We start from the raw sequence: 19091 nt of genomic DNA on the forward strand, positions 1-19091 counted from the left end.
GATAAGATCAAAATTGGACTCTAATGCCGTAATTATAAGACTCAGGGTGTTGATTTAATATAATAATGTTCATAAATATCGTGCTCTTGACTGGGTGCGTTTCCTTCGAATAATAATAATAGAGTTGGAGGATACTTTTTTTTTACAACTGACATTCATCTTGATTGGGTTAAGGTTAAAAAGGGGAATTAAGAAGGAAATGCTGTATTTTATTTACAATCGGAATATTCCGATCAAAAAACCATTAATATTACGAACAGCAACACTCTTTACTGGCAATTTTGATGAAATAAGGATTTCAAATAGTTAGCTAACTGTGTTTAACTGTCTAACATGGTAAAATGATTGTTTTAACTGTGTTTACAAACGCCTACAGTGCGCCTACATAACTCATTAAAATATAATAGTCCAAAAGAAAAACAATATTTTAAACTTGTTAACTGTTTTGAATTAAACCTCCATTACGTTTAATGCTTTTATTAAATACCCAAAATGCGTGTTCTTCGTTAGTGCTACGCCAACGCAAGCTGCGCGTTCAAACACGCATAATATACCGACCCGACCAAGTGAGGCAGCCGCTAATTAATCAAACTGTGCGTCGAAGTGTTTGTACAAGATAAAAGCCAATGAATCACTATCCTTCCTTCCTTTTCTTTCGCACGACGAACGCGATGCTATCTCGCTTTAACGACGCCGTGTCTGAGCTTTATTGTAATCGCTAACAGAGTACTAGCGAGTGAGATGTCCAGTATAAGCGCGCTCTAGGCTTACGCGTTGCTAATACGGAACTCGAGGTCATGTTACGCTAGATTTTATTTCGCTCGACTAGTCTGCGCGATTTCAACCACTATAGGAATACACGGATGCGCGCACGCACGAAGTTACCAAACATATGCTTATCTCGTTCGCTCTTTCACGTTTCAATGCGTCTATCTCTCTCCTATATTAAGTAGGTGTTTAGTTACAAAGCTCTTCTCATTATTAACTGAATATGTTATTGTTTTGTTTATACGATATTAATTCATTATTATATTAACGATTTGTTTTGGGTTAAAGATCGTGTTTGGAGATTTTGTTGGCGATTTACTTTATTTTGTGGGATGACAATCAGATAAACACCGGGTTATTATTTTGGACACGTTTTGTGGTCTCACACTTTTACGGAAACAAGTTTTATTTTAGTTATGTTTAAAGATATGACAAGTCTTAAATGATTTCAATCAAACAATGTAAGACTGTAAGTATGTTAATGTACTTATATCTACAAATAGTTATATGTATGTCTATATTGTATATAATTTTATATTTACCTAAATACCTATTCAGCCTCGAAATCTTTTTAGGTGTCGGCAGAACAGTTGAGGTGAATGATAATGATAAATGCACATTATGCACACAGCTACATAGGGTAGGTGCGATAGTTTTCGTCCAGCTCTAGTTTTCGTCCACTTGAGGAAATTTGAATATAAACCTATAGATATTGCTGCACAAATTTGTTTGTACGTATTGCAATCCTTAATGTCAAAACAATGTAGGTATCTATCTACATAAAAATTATATTTCGGAAGTAAGTAGTAAATTAAAAAAACAAATATATTTGCGAATCTGTCAAGTGGACGAAAACTAGAGCATGGACGGAAACTAGCGCATTGACCCTATGTGCTTATGTTTCTCAAAAATCGTAAACAGGCTCAGGATGGCAAGTCCGGCTTTTATGGTATTTAAATTAACAAAACATGATTTTTGTGGTACCTAGTTAAACCCTTTCATAAAAAGCTGTCTACTAAGCATGTTAGTAACATATGGTACAGTCGCCATCAGATATATCGGAGCGGCCGAGGTGCTCACAAATATCTGAACACGCACTCTGGCGCCTTGACAATAGAGGCGTGTTCAGATATTTGTGAGCGCCTTAGCCGCTCCGTATATCTGATGGCGAATGTATATATTTACCTTACAACAGTTCTTCTAACATACAATAGTAAGGAGGTACTTACGTATAAGTAGGTATAGAAAAACATAAAAATATAAACCCGTTTGTTTAATTGGGTACTAGTTTATATGTAAGTATGTCAGTCTTGACAGCAGCCCAAACATGTTTAATTAACCGTTCAGTCCAAGTCTTATCAAAGTTATCAAACTAGACACTCATCTCGACCGACCCGTGTAGGGTTGTCACTCACGGAGTAAAATAGCGATTCTTATTTTATTATAATTATGCGTGGCTACCACCAGTTTGGCACTGACTTTAAAACGCTATCGAGAATCTAACTTACTTTCTATGCATCTCGCTCGTACTGGCATATTAGTGCGAGCGAGATGTATAGTAAGAAAGTAAATTACCTACGTCAGTATGTCAGTTTTGACACTGTCAGTGACTGACGGTACTTATGTACTTTGTCATAGTGACAATAGTATAAGGTGCTTAGCGACTTTCATATTGATTGTCAATCTGACGAGGTAAGAAGTGGATCGGATTTTGTTGACTGTACCTATTATAAGAAATTTAAAGAATGTAAAGAAAATACACCATCATGTTTTATTGAAAACACTGTTTAAATGTATATTTGAAATGCCATTCTTCTTTTTAAAATGAACTAAGATTTCCTCAGTGGCAACGAAAATTAACTGCATAAACTTACTGTTGTGGCAACCCTGGTTACGTGAGGTCCCTAATTGTTTCGGATTGTTGTCCGTCCGTCTGTCCCTCCGAAAGATTTATTCGGGTTACATTACATTTGCTAATACGTTTTACTTGACTGCTCTATCTTAAGAGGCCCACAGATTACCAGTCCGCCGGACGATATCAGCCTGTCAGTTGTTCGGAACTGTCAACTTTTTGTTCTAACTGACAGGTCGATATCGTCCGGCGGACTGTTAATCAGGGGGGCTTTTAAACACACACAAATGACACAAATTGCAATAATATGTACGTTCACACGGTATGTGTGATAAACAGGCCTCGGAGTTTTTTTAGCACGGTAAGACTAAGGAGAGCTATGGAGTCTTTGTTAACATTAAAATTAAATTCATACTCATACTCATCCTCATTAATTAAGTTCGTCCGAATCGTTTTATAAATACTTAGACTACTTATATGTAATTAATTCTGTTTACATATATTTAATTAAATGTTATATTATAAAAAAGTAATAATATGTATATGTGTATGTTAATATTATTATATTACCCATATTGCAGTGTCATCGCTCCAATATTTTATTTAAGTACTTAACGTACCTACATACTATAATTACTGTTAAGATAAGGATATTGGTGTCTTGAAAATGATGCCCAATAATATAATATGTATATGTGTATGTTAATATTATTATATTACCCATATTGCAGTGTCATCGCTCCAATATTTTATTTAAGTACTTAACGTACCTACATACTATAATTACTGTTAAGATATTGATATTGGTGTCTTGAAAATGATGCCCATGAATGCGACTTACGACGTTTATACTGCCCATTATGTGTGAACGAACTGTTTTGTAGACGTAAGGAAGAGTAACGCATAACTATTCTAAAATATTGTAGCTCTATATCAACCTTAATGAATAATAAACAGTTTTAATATCTATGGAATATCGTTTTAATATGTCGAATACGTATTACCAATGTTTATAATCATAGGTTGCATGTCTTAAGTACTTTTTTAAGTGATAGGCCACTTATGATTAAACCTCTTTACCTAAATATGTGTATGAGTAAATCAGATGTCACATTATGTCATGAATATATAGTTACGTATTTCGTTATTGTGATGATCGCTGATATTTATTAGGTCTAGAGCTGTACATAATTTACTTGTACTTAATTAATGAGGATGAGTATGAGTATGAACTTAATTTTAATGTTAACAAAGACTCCATAGCTCTCCTTAGTCTTACCGTGCTAAAAAAACTCCGAGGCCTGGTGATAAATTTAAGGAATCTGTGTTGCAGGTACGTAATTTTTTTTTTCCTTAAAGTACCTAGTTCTTTACTGGTCTTTAGATTTGAAAAAGTTTCGGGTTACATTAGGAGAAGAGACACTATTTCTATTTCTTTTATTTGAAAAACATAAATCTCTGTTTACAAATACCTGGTTTGTCGTGTTTTCAGTATAGTAAGTATATAAATGTCCTTAAGTTTAGTTGTCGCTTGCTCGTTTGTCCTTAAGTTTAATATCGGTAAGTAGTAGGTAAACGGCTTGAAAAATACCCGACAACATGTTTCACTACACCTATAAAACAAAGTCTCCACCCCGTCTGTCTCTTTGTGTGTATGTATGTTCGCGATTCAAAAACTACTGAACGAATTTTCATGCGGTTTTCACCTATCAACAGAATGATTCTTGAGAAAGGTTTTTCATAGATGATGCCCCAATTTTTGTAGGTAAATTGATAAGATAAGATATTATTTAATGTATAACTGTGTACAAAGATGTTGACATAATACAATTAGAAACCAACAGTCTATCCATCACGGACGTACAATATATTAAGGACTAACCTATAACTAAATAACAAAACGAATACATTCATACACTATTATCATAAGCGTCAAATTCTTTCATGCTGTAGAAGACTCTACTAATAAGCCATTTTTAGGGTTCCGTAGCCAAATGGCAAAAAACGGAACCCTTATAGATTCGTCATGTCTGTCTGTCTGTCTGTCCGTCTGTCCGTCTGTCTGTCCGTCCGTATGTCACAGCCACTTTTCTCCGAAACTATAAGAACTATACTGTTGAAACTTGGTAAGTAGATGTATTCTGTGAACCGCATTAAGATTTTCACACATAAATAGAAAAAAAAAACAATACATTTTTGGGGTTCCCCATACTTCGAACTGAAACTCAAAAATTTTTTTTTCATCAAACCCATACGTGTGGGGTATCTATGGATAGGTCTTCAAAAATGATATTGAGGTTTCTAATATATTTTTTTTCTAAACTGAATAGTTTGCGCGAGAGACACTTCCAAAGTGGTAAAATGTGTGTCCCCCCCCCTGTAACTTCTAAAATAAGAGAATGATAAAACTAAAAAAAAATATATGATGTACATTACCATGTAAACTTCCACCGAAAATTGGTTTGAACGAGATCTAGTAAGTAGTTTTTATTTATACGTCATAAATCGCCTAAATACGGAACCCTTCATGGGCGAGTCCGACTCGCACTTGGCCGCTTTTTTAAAAATGGTTTTAAATTACACCTTCGAGTTTTCTGTCAAACTCCAGGAGTTGAGTTACACCTTAAGAAGATTTTATGTTTATTTATCTAATCCCAATATTCACTAATTGATTAACATTCTTGAGAAGCACTTAAAGATCTTGAGTTTACGAACAAAACCTTTCATCAAAGCACGGAGGTTTAGTGGCAATTTCCTCCCCATGACGAGGGTCGGATTTGGCACTTAATTGGCCCAGTGTGTGTTGACCCTTACGGTATTGACAGCGGTGTTTGCACAGGTTTACCTGATTTATATTCCTATTGTTCAATCTTAAGATAATTTGTTGTTTGAATTGCACGCTAGATGGCACGGTAACGCGTGTCTGAAGTTCTACATCGCGCTATCAAGAGTTCACATGAAAATATGACGTGTAACAGTGACCTATACCCGTCTACGTAATTTACTTTCTATACATCTCGCTCGCACTAATATGCGAGTACGAGCGAGATGCATAGAAAGTAAGTTACGCTCTCGATAGCGTTTATGTCAGTGCCAAACTGGTGGTGGCCACACTCATGACTCAACTGAATAAACGAATTAATTAATGCCTTGCTATTAGTACTTAAATCGGCTAAAATCTTAGTTTTTCTATTAAAATTGTGGGCATTAGTTTACCAATGTTAAATCTCTGGAACAGAAAGGACAGATTAGAATTATTAAGCTGACAAACAGATGCGGACATACAGGCCCATATTTCTGGAAAAACGGAGTGCTGGCGAAATTCCCGCCTTGGCACATACAACGGACCTAAGTCCTGACTCTGTGTTAGCAACGCTTAGATAGCGTGAGTCAAGCTAGTTGACGGTCTTCTCTTATAGACGGTTTTAACCACATTGACCTTAGGTAAGTACCTAAGGTCAATGTGGTTAAAAAAATCTACCAAACTTACTAGAATACTTAAGCTGGAAACAAATTATCGGACGCGGCTGACGGACGCGGCTCATAGGTATCTAGATAATGAATATACACTGAATTGTGCAAACTATCGGAGGTAAGCCGTGGACGTAACCTTGAGCCTTCGGACATCCGTCAGAAATCTGGCGCGCTGAATGTTCCTGACTGTGCACACTTTTATGTCGCGCGCGTCCGATAATTTGTTTCCAGCTTTATTCTAGTGAGTTTGGCAACCCTAGCCGCCGGACATAGGCATAGGGGCTACAATGAACGGCGCTTGTCGACGTTTTCGATGGGATTTCTATGAGAAGAAGAAGATGTATTTACTGCCACAACACCGAATACAGAACACACAATATTAAAAAAAAATAAGTTACTTAACCTATAAACATTAGGTATACCTATTAGGTACACATATGAGACACTTTATTCGCGATTTGTCAATTTCGTGAATATGGTAATAGCTTCTAAGAGTACGATTATACACTGGAGAAAACTATTTTGGAAATAGGTACCTGAGTTCAGGTATCCCTTGTGGAGCGGCAGTGGACGACTTTCTTCAAATACAAGTATTGACAATTAAACCGTCTTGAGATATTTCCTCGCTAAGCTATAAGAACACACAGCTTGGCATGTCGGCCGATAGGCGTCGGTAGCGTTTTGCATTTCGTGGAATAAGCCCCCGTTTGAAATTTAAATTCGGACCCGCGGGTGTGGCGCTCCTGGAAGCGGAGATCTGAATTCTAAGGCAATGCCCTAACTCAGTGGTTGTTAACCTTTTTAATGTGTTACATATTTTACTCCCAATGAAAATCAACTACTGCAAATAGAAATGGTTCTATAACAAAACAGTATTCTGATGTGCGAATAATTTATTCTGCTGTGCTGCAAGTCAGTCTTTTTTGAGGGACGATTATATTCTTATATATAAAATGGGAGCTGTCAACATATTATCATCGTAACCTCACATTAAGTTCGGAGCTCAGAGCCCGTACCATGAGTCACTGACAGTGTCAAAACTGACATTTACGCTATCGAGAACGTAATTTACTTTCTATACATCTCGTAATATGCGAGTACGAGCGAGATGCATAGAAATTATGTACGTTCTCGACGGCGTTTATGTCAGTGCCAAACTGATGGTAGCAGTACAGAACCCCTAGTGTAAATGTAATGACGTGACGTGACGTACGCATTTGCGTTACTTAAGTGTCATCTTGTATGGGATGTTGGGTATCCAAAACGTCCCGCTTGGCGCGCTGTTTAAAATCCCATACAAAAATACACTTCGCCAGTAATGGTAAAACATACATATCGCTCCTATTTCATGTGCTCCTGTTTCCGTGATGGCAGAAACCTATTTTAGGTCTTATCTTAGTAAAGAATAGTGTCACTGTTTAGGATACGTACCCACTGTTGTTACTTTTAGGCATCAATCACAACTTTGTCGCATGTGCAGTTTACCTTTAAGTGATTATTACATTACTCAATAAGGATATATGTTTGTAAGTTAATGTTAAGCATTGGCACAGGGCGGACACGCTATACATCAAAAATCATTTGCGTTTATATATGTGCGCGGCACGTCTGTACACGCGTCATTGTGTATGTGTGGGTAAGTCGCTTTACTGAGAGGACGCCAGAAGTCCGCCAGATTCATGTCGCGGGGCGAGGTAATGCGAGTCGGGGCGGGGCGGTACGTGGCCGTTCTGTATGATAATACTATTACTTATTCTGTGGCATTGGTGTAAATGATTGTTAGTAAACCTTAATTAAATAAATAAAAAAATAAAAAAAATCTTCATCACTTCATATCCGCTTCCGCTTATACTTCGGCCCCGCATACATTTGCATGTGACATGCTTTGTACGGAACCCTGGATACATATTTTTTCATACACTTTGCTTTAAGCTGACCTACAGAGCAAAATCAATTTGCCGGTCTAGTTTTTTGGGTCTCTTCGAGTGATTTTTCGTTATTTTTCTTCCTTTAAGATACGTGAAGAGGGTTTCGTTGAAACTGGGTTTGTTGGATTAAGTGAGATTTTTGTTTATTTTGCTAGACAATCTACCTGGGCGTTTTTTTTTGTTGTCCCCTACACTTTTTTTTAAATTTGGGATTTTTTATGTTATTTCTACTCAGAATCACGAGCTCTTTCTATGCTAATAGGAGAAAAAAAGTGTCCCAAAATTTCCATACATTTTTCGATCTTTCCATTCCGCGACCGCCATACAAAGTCTATGAAAAATGGTGACGGAATGGAAATAAAAACCTTAGGACACTTTTTAGGGTTCCGTACCCAAAGGGTAAAAACGGGACCCTATTACTAAGACTCCGCTGTCCGTCCGTCCGTCCGTCCGTCCGTCTGTCACGTCTGTCATGTTGTTTTGCTCTATTTTTTGTTGATGGTGCGGAACCCTCCGTGCGCGAGTCCGACTCGCACTTGGCCGGTTTTTTTTCTCCTATTAGGATAGAAAGAGCTCGTGATTCTGAGTAGAAATAACATAAAAAATCCCAAATTTGAAAAAAAAGTGTAAGGGACAACAAAAAAAAAACGCCCACCTAACTAAATAGTGCTTCACAACAATCATTTTGATACTCTACATTCCATTTTTTCGGAAAATAAAGGCAACCAAAGCAGATTTACTAGTGAATTTCAAAACTTGTTGATTGTATTAGTTTTTTAAATTAAAGGAGCCCACTGATTACCAGTCCGCCGGACGATATCGGCCTGTCAGTTGTTCGGAACTGTCAACTTTCGTTCTAACTGACAGGCCGATATCGTCCGGCGGACTGTTAATAGGGTTGCCAGATCAAAAGGCGCTATTATCGGGAAAAAATAAAAAAAAATCGGGATTTTGGGCCTTAAGTCGGGAAAAAAACCATTCAAATTAAATTAAAACAACGATACACATGTATTAAAAACAACGATATTTTACATTATTGGTACTACGTCAGCTGCTCTGCCCATTGCCCAATCTCACCACGCGCGCCCCGCGCGCGCTTACGGGCTCGACGCGGGTCGCTTGCTCACTCGACGACAGTTCGGAACTTGAAATTATTGTTTTATAACGTGAAGCAGTTTTTCGGGACAATTTTCACTTTGTCGGGAATCGGGAACACATGCTAAAATCGGGAGAATCCCGCCGAATCCCGACCATCTGGCAACCCTAACTGTTAATCAGTGAGCCCCATAAGTCGCTTTCGGGTTTTGTAGGGTGCTTGTATAGAAGTTGTACTCGTACGTTGCGTATTTATACAGAACAGAGTACATATAATTATACCATCTACATTATGTAGTCCAGTTCGAGTAACATAATTAATGATGAATGTTATATATGTAATTCTATTTCAATATGTTACAATATTAATGTTGTATATTAATTTACTTTTCTTTTGTTTTCAGGTATGTCGCGGACTTAGAAAATATGGCTGATGTGGTGAAGTATAAGTAACCTAACCAAAGCCTAATTAATTTCCCATCGTTATATTTTATAATATAGTATATTATCACTTAGATCACTTTTTTATGTGCACCCATTTCAATGACGAAAACCGGACCCGTTTCTCAAAAGCTTGTAACTTGTAATACAAGTGGAAGTCCCTTTCTAACAAAAGCTGTCAAAAAGTGACATCCGCTTGCATTACAAGTTGCAAGCTTTTCAAAAACGGCGCCAAAATATATGTTTATACGCCTCTCGTTTGTGTGCCCCTGTGCATGTGTGTGTGTATGTTAATACAATGTAGAATTGTAGATGACCGCACATCCCACGGAGCGTCTGCGACGTGTGTTGTGTACGAATTAGTATTCATACTAGTACGTGACATATGTAAAGTGTATGAATATACGAGTACGTTTAAGTGTCGGTTGTGTTTTTCGACTTCAAAAGGAAACTAAACTTTTATTCGTGCGCGTGAGATGCTTTGCGAGCCAAGGTCGTATGTCGTAAGTCGTAGGTCGTAGGTCGTAAGTCAAAACTTTAACTAATTACAAAATCAGAATAACGCTCTTAGGGCCCGGCCACATGTTAGCGGTGCGGCGCCGCCGCCGCCGCGCGGCGCGGCACCGCGGAAATCTGCGGCGACGCCCGCCGCAACGCAAAATTTTGCGGTGCCGCGCTGCGGCGCCGCAAAGCGGTGCGCGGCGCCGCGCGCGGTGCCGCAAAGCGGTGCGTTTCGCCGCGCGCGGTGCCGCAAAGCGGTGAGTTTCGCCGCGCGCGGTGCCGCCAAGCGGCGTGCGGCGCCGCGTGCGATGCCACGCTGCATAGTAAAGAATAAAATTCGACTACCAGTTGTTTAATCAGACATGGATTCCTTCACACGTTTTCTGCTCTTGCTGTTGTTATAGCGATAGCGTTTCGCCAAAAAACGCTGCAAATGGTGTTAAAGGTATGAAAATCGGTACGATTGATCTTTAGGACATTTGAAACAATTTTGACCCGAAGCACCAACAAATAAAAAAAAACGAGAGGAGTTATGACGTCATCTTTTTTTTCGTTTAAAAAAAATAAAAAAAACGAGAATAAAAAAAACGAGAGGAGTTATGACGTCATCTTTTTTTTTGTTTAAAAAAAATTGTTTAGAAACCTATCGTGTGTAGTATTAAACGAAAGGTCTTTCTGAGCCGATTCCAAAAATATATCACATCATTACATTTGAGTCATTTTTTTTAAATTATAATAAAAAATATTTTTCAAAACATACCAAGTTTGGGTTTCTCCAGATACAATACCGTTAAAAATTTTATCTACACACATGTCATTAGTGCTCTATAATGCGTTCAGAAACCGTAGGAAATGACCAGCTTTATTACAACCAATTTTACTATGAGAACTTTCTTATCTATGGTAGTAGGAAAATGTGTACTGTAATGTTATAAGTAGTTATAACGTTACAAATTTTTAGTATCGTTATGAGTTTAAATTTGGAACAGCAGTCAAAACTCAAGTGGGTCTCTATTCTAGTATCCATAGATATTAAAACAGTTATCGATATGAAACGTCAGTTTAGTATATTTTTTAATATTAACCGCACGATATTTGATCTCGAGTGACATGAGAATAGGAACTCTATTCTTTTGTCTAGGAATTAAAAAAAACTATGGATGCGTGACATGCGTGAAAAAAGTTTTCATTCACCGTCATTTGGCGTACAGTTTATCTTTTAATTAGTTTTAAGTATGTGTTTAGATAAAGTAGTGTATGTAACTGTACATAATTAGGCATTAAAACTCGTGTGATCCTATTAAGAAACTCACTAACGTTCGTTTCTTAACCCTTAAATTGGCAAGAGTAAAAATTTGTAAAAACAAGTAATATAGTAGCATACCTTTATTTAATACCGTCTGGGGGTCTACAGAAAAATGTTTAAAAAAATCCAGTATTATTGGTTTTTCAGAAAATCTATGTACATCACTATGCACGTTGCCAATTTTATAACAAGGAAAGTAACATTCTTGTATGTACACGCTGGTTACCGCTGCCAAGAAGACAGTAAAATATTATATAAAAATTAATGTAAATTATTATGAAAAAACATCATTTAGTGTGTTACTATCAAAAGCAATTTAGTTTTTTTGTTTCTCCAACGATGAAATAATGGAGCATATTGCATTTGATGCAATAAAATTTCGTCTTTCCCTCCTTGCAGTATCTGCAGCGTACATTTTTCGGTCCACTCTCAGGAAAATGCCCCAAGTTGTTAAACCAAAGACTGTCTGTAGGACTCTATTTCACAATAATTTGTATTTTTTTTGTTATTGCACAGTTTCTCAACTTTCATTTCATCGGTTACCAATCTTCGTCGCTTTACAACGTCCTTCGAATAGCACAAACCGGAAGTTCTAAAAGTAGGTAACCTAAAGCTGTATCTAATTCTGTTTTTTTTTTTCAGGCTGGTACATTTCACGTGTTTATATGAAGCTCTTGTTACCCTAGTAGTTAATGGCGATGAGTGTTCAAGTAAAGGTAGATGGCGTGGCTACAGATTGTACAGAGTTTAATGTGGGAAAGGCATCATAAATAACTGTAGATGGAGAATGTAGAACTTCGTCTAATATGGTCGAAAGACAATCAACGTGCTTTCAGAATTAAATCGTGCTTGATTATTATTATTTATCGGGGGTCCCTGTGTTTCACATAAAGTTTTAAGACATAATGTATTGTTTGTCATATACATTTTCATTAGTCATAAAACTGAAATCGTTAATTTTTCAGGACTTTCGTAAGGTTATCCTATATATAGGTTAGGTTTGTTTTATAGCAATCCTGAAAAGTAACGCGTGTCTGAACCAAACAAATTATGACTAACGAAAATGCGGACCAACAATACATTATGACTTAAATTTCTTTGGGAAACTATAGAGACCCGCTATCGTCAGAATAGAATTGTGTGAATGCGTGTGGGCTCCTCATCGGAATCAGTCAGATTCATCATCAGAACATGCATTTTTTACGGGAATTAAAGCCTAAATCTTATGCGATCTACACAGTGTTAAGTACTACAGACAAAGAAAGGAAAGCATACTGTTTAAAAATATTTTAAATAAACAAGGACACGCAAAATCGTTAGATTCAAAACAGAAGTTAAGTACAGATAAGTTGGTAATGTACACCGTGGTTACCTATGTTTATTTACCGTGTAGATGGCAACGTACACGGTGGTTACCGTGGTTGAATGTAAGTACATCTTTACAAACTTGTCAACGGTAACTGTGGTGTACATTCCTATTTACCAGTGATTATCTTTATTATTATGCCTTATGCACACAAAATGACCAATTATTCAACTACTTTACCATTTTCTTATAAAACACAAAACATAATAATCATAACTTGCACACAGAAAATTCAATAAAACTTATAAGAGGTACTGACGAGCGTCGCCGCTTTGATCAGATTTTTTGATAGTGACGTTATTTTTAAATTTTTGCCATATCACATATTTTAGTACTATTCATAACATCATTATTAAGTAGTTTCTGATAATAAAAGCTTAGAAAATTCGATATATTTATGACAGGATTTTTTATTGTACACGGTGATGCACAATGCCAATTTAAGGGTTAAACCCACACTCGTATTTTGATGCCTCTCATTATGTAGCAGTCACATAAACTACTATTTTTGTTAAATATACCTCAAATTATACCTAATATCCTCATATCTAATTCTAATAAAGCAATTTTGAAAATATTTACATTTGTGGCGAGCACTGGCCGATGCGCGGTGCTCTGCAGCCAGCGTACACAGGCCCGCATCCGGTAATAGAAAGAACCGAAAAAGTTTTCAAGCTTTTGATAAAAGGCAAAACCGTCACGGTTACGATTGACCGCCTTAAGCCAGCCTATATATTGGAAGACGGCACTCGTCCTAAAGAACCTACCATCCAAGATAAAGTTGACAGTGAACATGTAAATAGAAAAATTATCCAAACACGTTCTGGCCGTACAGTAAGGTTCCGTGATTACACTCGCCCGTAGTGACGGTCTCTGGAGGGAAGCCATGTGGCGAGCACTGGCCGATGCGCGCAATCGCGTAGGCCTTGCTGACTTGTGTGTCAGTGAGCTGTCTCGAAAAAGATTTATTTTCTGATGATTTTGTCTAACCGTTTTATTTAATATGTAAATACTGTTAGTTCAATTATCGTGAGCGGAGTTGTTAATTTTCTTATCGTCAATTGCTGTTATCCTACAAATACTGTGAGAAGTAAATAAAGCTGTCGAGTTACACGAAGAATTTCATTGTCGCTCATCTGAAGATTATCAGTAGTTCATCACTTCCACACATTTAGTATATTTGTTTTAATTTTTTCTACTCCCGTACCTTTATTTGTCATTTAAAAGGTCGTACACACACCTTTAAACCCCTATGTTATAGGTGTCAAGACAAGTCTTTAGTCTATTCCCCAAAAAAGTATTTGTGCATACACGCAGTATCTTTTTGGTACTTTTACGATACTTCGTGTAATCACCACTTTTATACTTATATTAATTTTATGCTTTCTATTTAAATATTTAATTGAGAGATTCATAGATCATACTTTGTAAAATTGAAAATTAAAAAAAAACATATTTCATGTAATTATTTTAAAAATTGCTTTCTTAGGGTTAGATATGACGATATTAGGTATAATTTGAGGTATATTTTACAAAAAAATATTGAACGGTATTGTATCTGGAGAAGCCCAAACTTGGTATGTTTTGAAAATTATTTTTATTATAATTAAAAAAAATGACTGAAATGTAACGATATGATATTTTTGGAATCGGCTCAGAAAGCCCTTTCGTTTAATACCACACACGATAGGTTTCAAAACAGTTTTTTCAAATTCCATACAAAAAAAGATAACTCATCTCGTTTTTAGGGTTCCGTAGCCAAATGGCAAAAAACGGAACCCTTATAGATTCGTCATGTATGTCTGTCTGTCTGTCCGTCCGTCTGTCCGTCTGTCTGTCCGTCTGTATGTCACAGCCACTTTTCTCCGAAACTATAAGTACTATACTGTTGAAACTTGGTAAGTAGATGTATTCTGTGAACCGCATTAAGATTTTCACACAAAAATAGAAAAAAAAACAATAAATTTTTGGGGTTCCCCATACTTCGAACTGAAACTCAAAATTTTTTTTTCATCAAACCCATACGTGTGGGGTATCTATGGATAGGTCTTCAAAAATGATATTGAGGTTTCTAATATATTTTTTTTCTAAACTGAATAGTTTGCGCGAGAGACACTTCCAAACTGGTAAAATGTGTCCCCCCCCCTGTAACTTCTAAAATAAGAGAATGATAAAACTAAAAAAAATATATGATGTACATTACCATGTAAACTTCCACCGAAAATTGGTTTGAACGAGATCTAGTAAGTAGTTTTTTTTTAATACGTCATAAATCGCCTAAATACGGAACCCTTCATGGGCGAGTCCGACTCGCACTTGGCCGCTTTTTTTATTTAATGGTGCTTCGGGTCAAATTGTTTCAAATGTCCTAAAGATCAATCGTACCGATTTTCATACCTTTAACATCATTTGCAGCATTTTACTGAATTTCTCGGTGTACTGCCAGCGCTATTAAGAAGGCGCAGAAATAAAAAAGCAATTGAAAAGAAAATTTTGGGTGAACCCATATCTTCGTATAATGAATGAAGATGCAAATCATTTCAAAAGAAAATACCGGCGCGGCACCGCAGAAATCTGCGACGCCGCACGCCGCTCGGCGGCACCGCGCGCGGCGAAACTCACCGCTTTGCGGCACCGCGCGCGGCGCCGCGCACCGCTTTGCGGCGCCGCAGCGCGGCACCGCAAAATTTTGCGTTGCGGCGGGCGTCGCCGCAGAGCGGTTTGCGGCGCCGCAGATTTCTGCGGTGCCGCGCCGCGCGGCGGCGGCGGCGCCGCACCGCTGACATGTGGCCGGGCCCTTATTTACAATTGCTTCTTTCCAATAGTAGGTAATTGTAGTTTTGGAGGTTTTTTCGGTGGTGGGGTCGTGGGACTAAAGAATCATCATAAAAAGGAGCGTACGGGTTTTAAAGTGTCGGCAACGCGCATGTAACACCCCTGGATACAGACGTCCATAGCCTACGGTGACTTACCAACAGGCGGGCCGTATCCTTGTTTGCCACCGACGCGGTCAAAACACGCATGTCTGGAAGGGAACACCTAAAAACTTCCACGCAATAACACTTCCGGTTGCCATTTTTCCCGACATCATCCGAGCTGTTAAACTGTATGTCATTTCCTCGCAACGACAATCTCAGATACGCAGATGACTTAATGCCATAACAGAAGTGAGATGTGCCACAAACGTTAACTATTTTTGTTCATCAAGCTTAAAGTTAAGGATATTATGTAGTCTGACATGGACAGTGATCGTCAAATCAACATCCCACATGGCAGTTCTCCTGTGAACCAAGTCACAGAATAAGTAATCGCACGGAATTCAAGTCGCACTTACCTACTGGACTTGTCCTTCTCGGTTTTCACGAGATTCCCATCATGGTATTGGGGGATGGTAACATTGGTAACGTTGCCGAGCACGTCCGAGGCTGCGTTCGGTCTATCAGCGTTATGTCAGGTTCATTGTTATCGCTAATGAAAGTTAGTCTTCAAGTTTACTCGTATTTCTTGCAAGGACATACATTTTTATTAAGTTTTGTTACATTACAATCTTATCTAAAATACCCTGTAAATTACACTTGTCGAGAGCCAAAATCAATTGCGAAACACTAAGCAAATGGCATGGGATCGTTTATTAATTTCAAACATTTTTTTAGTGATGTATCTGGTATAGTTATGATTATGTAATCTATCCCTTAACCGCTATTGTGCTAACATAACAAAAATACAAGTCCTTCAGCTTATGTTTGTATATTAGAGGCACATTAAAGGCTTCGTCACACAGGCGCGTTTTCCGGGCGGGGCGTGAGCGTTTTATATGTAAAAGCGGCGCGCCCTGCTCACGCGCCGCCCGGAAAACGTGCCTGTGTGACGAAGCCTTAAGATACCAGGTATCTGTTGTTTGACTAGAAATACCTGACCCATCCTTAAGTTATATACAAGACGTTGAAGAGTTCTAAATATGCTGGTTATTGTGCAACCAAATTGAAAGTGGTGTAGTGGTCTAAATAAAACAAGAGTCTTGAGGTTGAGGTACTGACAACGGTAAGTTGTTTTATAATAGTTAGGTTATAAATATATAAAGCGCTGGTGGCCTAGGCGGTAAGAGCGTGCGACTTGCAATCCGGAGGTCGCGGGTTCAAACCCCGGCTCGTACCAATGAGTTTTTCGGAACTTATGTACGAAATATCATTTGATATTTACCCGTCGCTTTTCGGTGAAGGAAAACATCGTGAGGAAACCGGCCTAATCCCAATAAGGGCCTAGTTTACCCTCTTTGGGTTGGAAGGCCAGAGGGCAGTCGCTTTCGTAAAAACTAGTGCCCACGCCGATTCCTGGGATTAGTTGCCAAGCAAACCCCAGGCTCCCATGAGCCGTGGCAAAATGCTGGGACAACGCGCAGAAGAAAAAGTGGTTATAAATATATAAAATTTGATATTATATGTACCTAAATGCGAAAGAAAACTTTAAGTGATAACATACGTATATGTACCTAGCACATTATTCGATAGGTCTTTTCGATATATCGTTTTTGATCTAGTGAAATAATTTTGAAAATAATCCGCTCGTAAATACCTAACGCTATTTTGAATTGTATGAAGGTATCAGTGGCGGTGCGTCCATAAAAGCCGATTCCCACCGGCTTGCTTGTTTTTGGCCGTTTGAGCAGAGTTGTAAAGGAAATATGTAAGCCAAATTAGCCGCGGCTTGCCTATGGATATGTTTGACGCGCCGCCACTGGAAGGTATCCTCCATTATGCATGGTCCGACACGCCTTTGGCCGGTTTATTTCAATTATAATCTGAAATAGATATCATACACTAAAGAAAAAGTGACCAAGTCCACCCACTTTTTCTTTAGTGTATGATATATTTCAGTTTATAATTTACTAGCGACCCGCCCCGGCTTCGCACGGGTTAACAAATGAATCACTCTATCTCTACTCTATAGTAGTTTTAAAGATCTAAGCATACATACGGACAGACAGCGGGAAGCTACTTTGTTTTATACCATGTAGTGATATAATATATAATAGTAGTGTGACCAGGCCCGGATCTAGAGTAGAGCGAGTGGAGCGGCCGCTCTAGGTGCCAAATGGTAGAGGGGCGCCAAAATGGCAAATACTGTGAAAACAAATATCTAGAAAAAACGGGCGGGTAACTACGGAACCTAATACTGAGCATGGAGCGCCAAAACTTAATCTCGCTCTACCCTGATCGAGTGCTCGGGCCGGCGCTGAGTCTGACTATGTATTTAAAAACACAAATCAAAAAATATTTCATAAAATAATTTGATTTGTTCCTTATTGGTTTATTTAAATTGCGTTTTTTTGTAATCTATAAAAAAAAATATATTTCATAAAGTAATTTGATTTGTTCCTTATTGGTTTATTTAAATGGCGTTTTTTTTGTAATTTTTTCGAATCTCCTTGTTGCGAGCCTTGTAGGACATGTCTTTAGAGTTTAGTGTCACCAAATAACCGGGCCCAACCTGCGGTATAATCCCCCCTGCGCCCACCTGAGTGTTTTATAGGTTCGCAAACTACGCGGTTGATTAAATTCAGTCCCCCGGGGGGGTTAGTTTATACTACAGGAGAGTACAGTAGACCCGTAGTTACCTGTGGACCTTTTCACGATGCTATGAGTTTTGATAGGTACTCAATGTCTTTAAAATTTAAAACTCTGGTGTTTGGAACTAAGAACCCTCGTCAGTATATCCTACGATAGGGTATTATACTGCATTTAAAATAAATTATTTCACAACATGCATGAAATAAAGCACCAGATAATTATTAGAAAAACATAGATAGCAGTTATTTTTAAACAAAAGTTCTATTTTTTACCCGCAATTTATGTTACCCAATAGATTAAACTCATGCCAAAATATACTTAAAGGCTTGGCCAGACACCGAGCGCGACGCAGCGCCGCGTGATGCCGACGCGATGACTGTTCAAACAGGGCGCGCGCGGACCGCGCTCTCAACACGCCCTCATCGCGCGCGCGAACGCGGCGCGGCCGCGCGGGAACGCGGCGCGGCCGCGCGCCACCGCTCGCTGCCTAACGTCCGATCCGACTGATGTGACCCAGCGCGACGCGGCGGCCCGCCGCGTCCCGCCGCGTCCGCGCGGCGCAGCGCTGCGCGGACGCAAGGGGCCGCGCGGCGCGGGGCGCGACAGAAGCGGGGCGTGATACCGGCGGGACGCAGTCTGTTTGACGTCAGTAACCTGTTAGCATGTGCCGCGGTCGCGCGGCGCGGACGCGGCGCTGCGTCGCGCTCGGTGTCTGGCCAAGCGTTAATAGTACACATAAGACCAAAACAATAATAAAAAATATCGCCTCCAATGATGTATGTATACTGTATGT

The 19091-nt window shown here is 38.6% G+C and overlaps 1 long non-coding RNA gene across 1 annotated transcript in view; it reads right to left on the minus strand.

Annotated features, from left to right (window-relative positions):
- The window catches only part of LOC134658333 (uncharacterized), a 514400-nt gene extending 501162 nt beyond the window's left edge, over positions 1-13238 (minus strand). The window contains exon 1 of the long non-coding RNA XR_010097696.1: positions 13191-13238. This is a non-coding gene — a long non-coding RNA (uncharacterized LOC134658333). The remainder of the gene's footprint in view (positions 1-13190) is intronic.
- Positions 13239-19091: the final 5853 nt, after the last annotated feature.

This window comes from Cydia amplana, chromosome 22 (assembly GCF_948474715.1).
Source record: "Cydia amplana chromosome 22, ilCydAmpl1.1, whole genome shotgun sequence".
In the NCBI taxonomy this organism is placed as follows: domain Eukaryota; kingdom Metazoa; phylum Arthropoda; class Insecta; order Lepidoptera; family Tortricidae; genus Cydia; species Cydia amplana.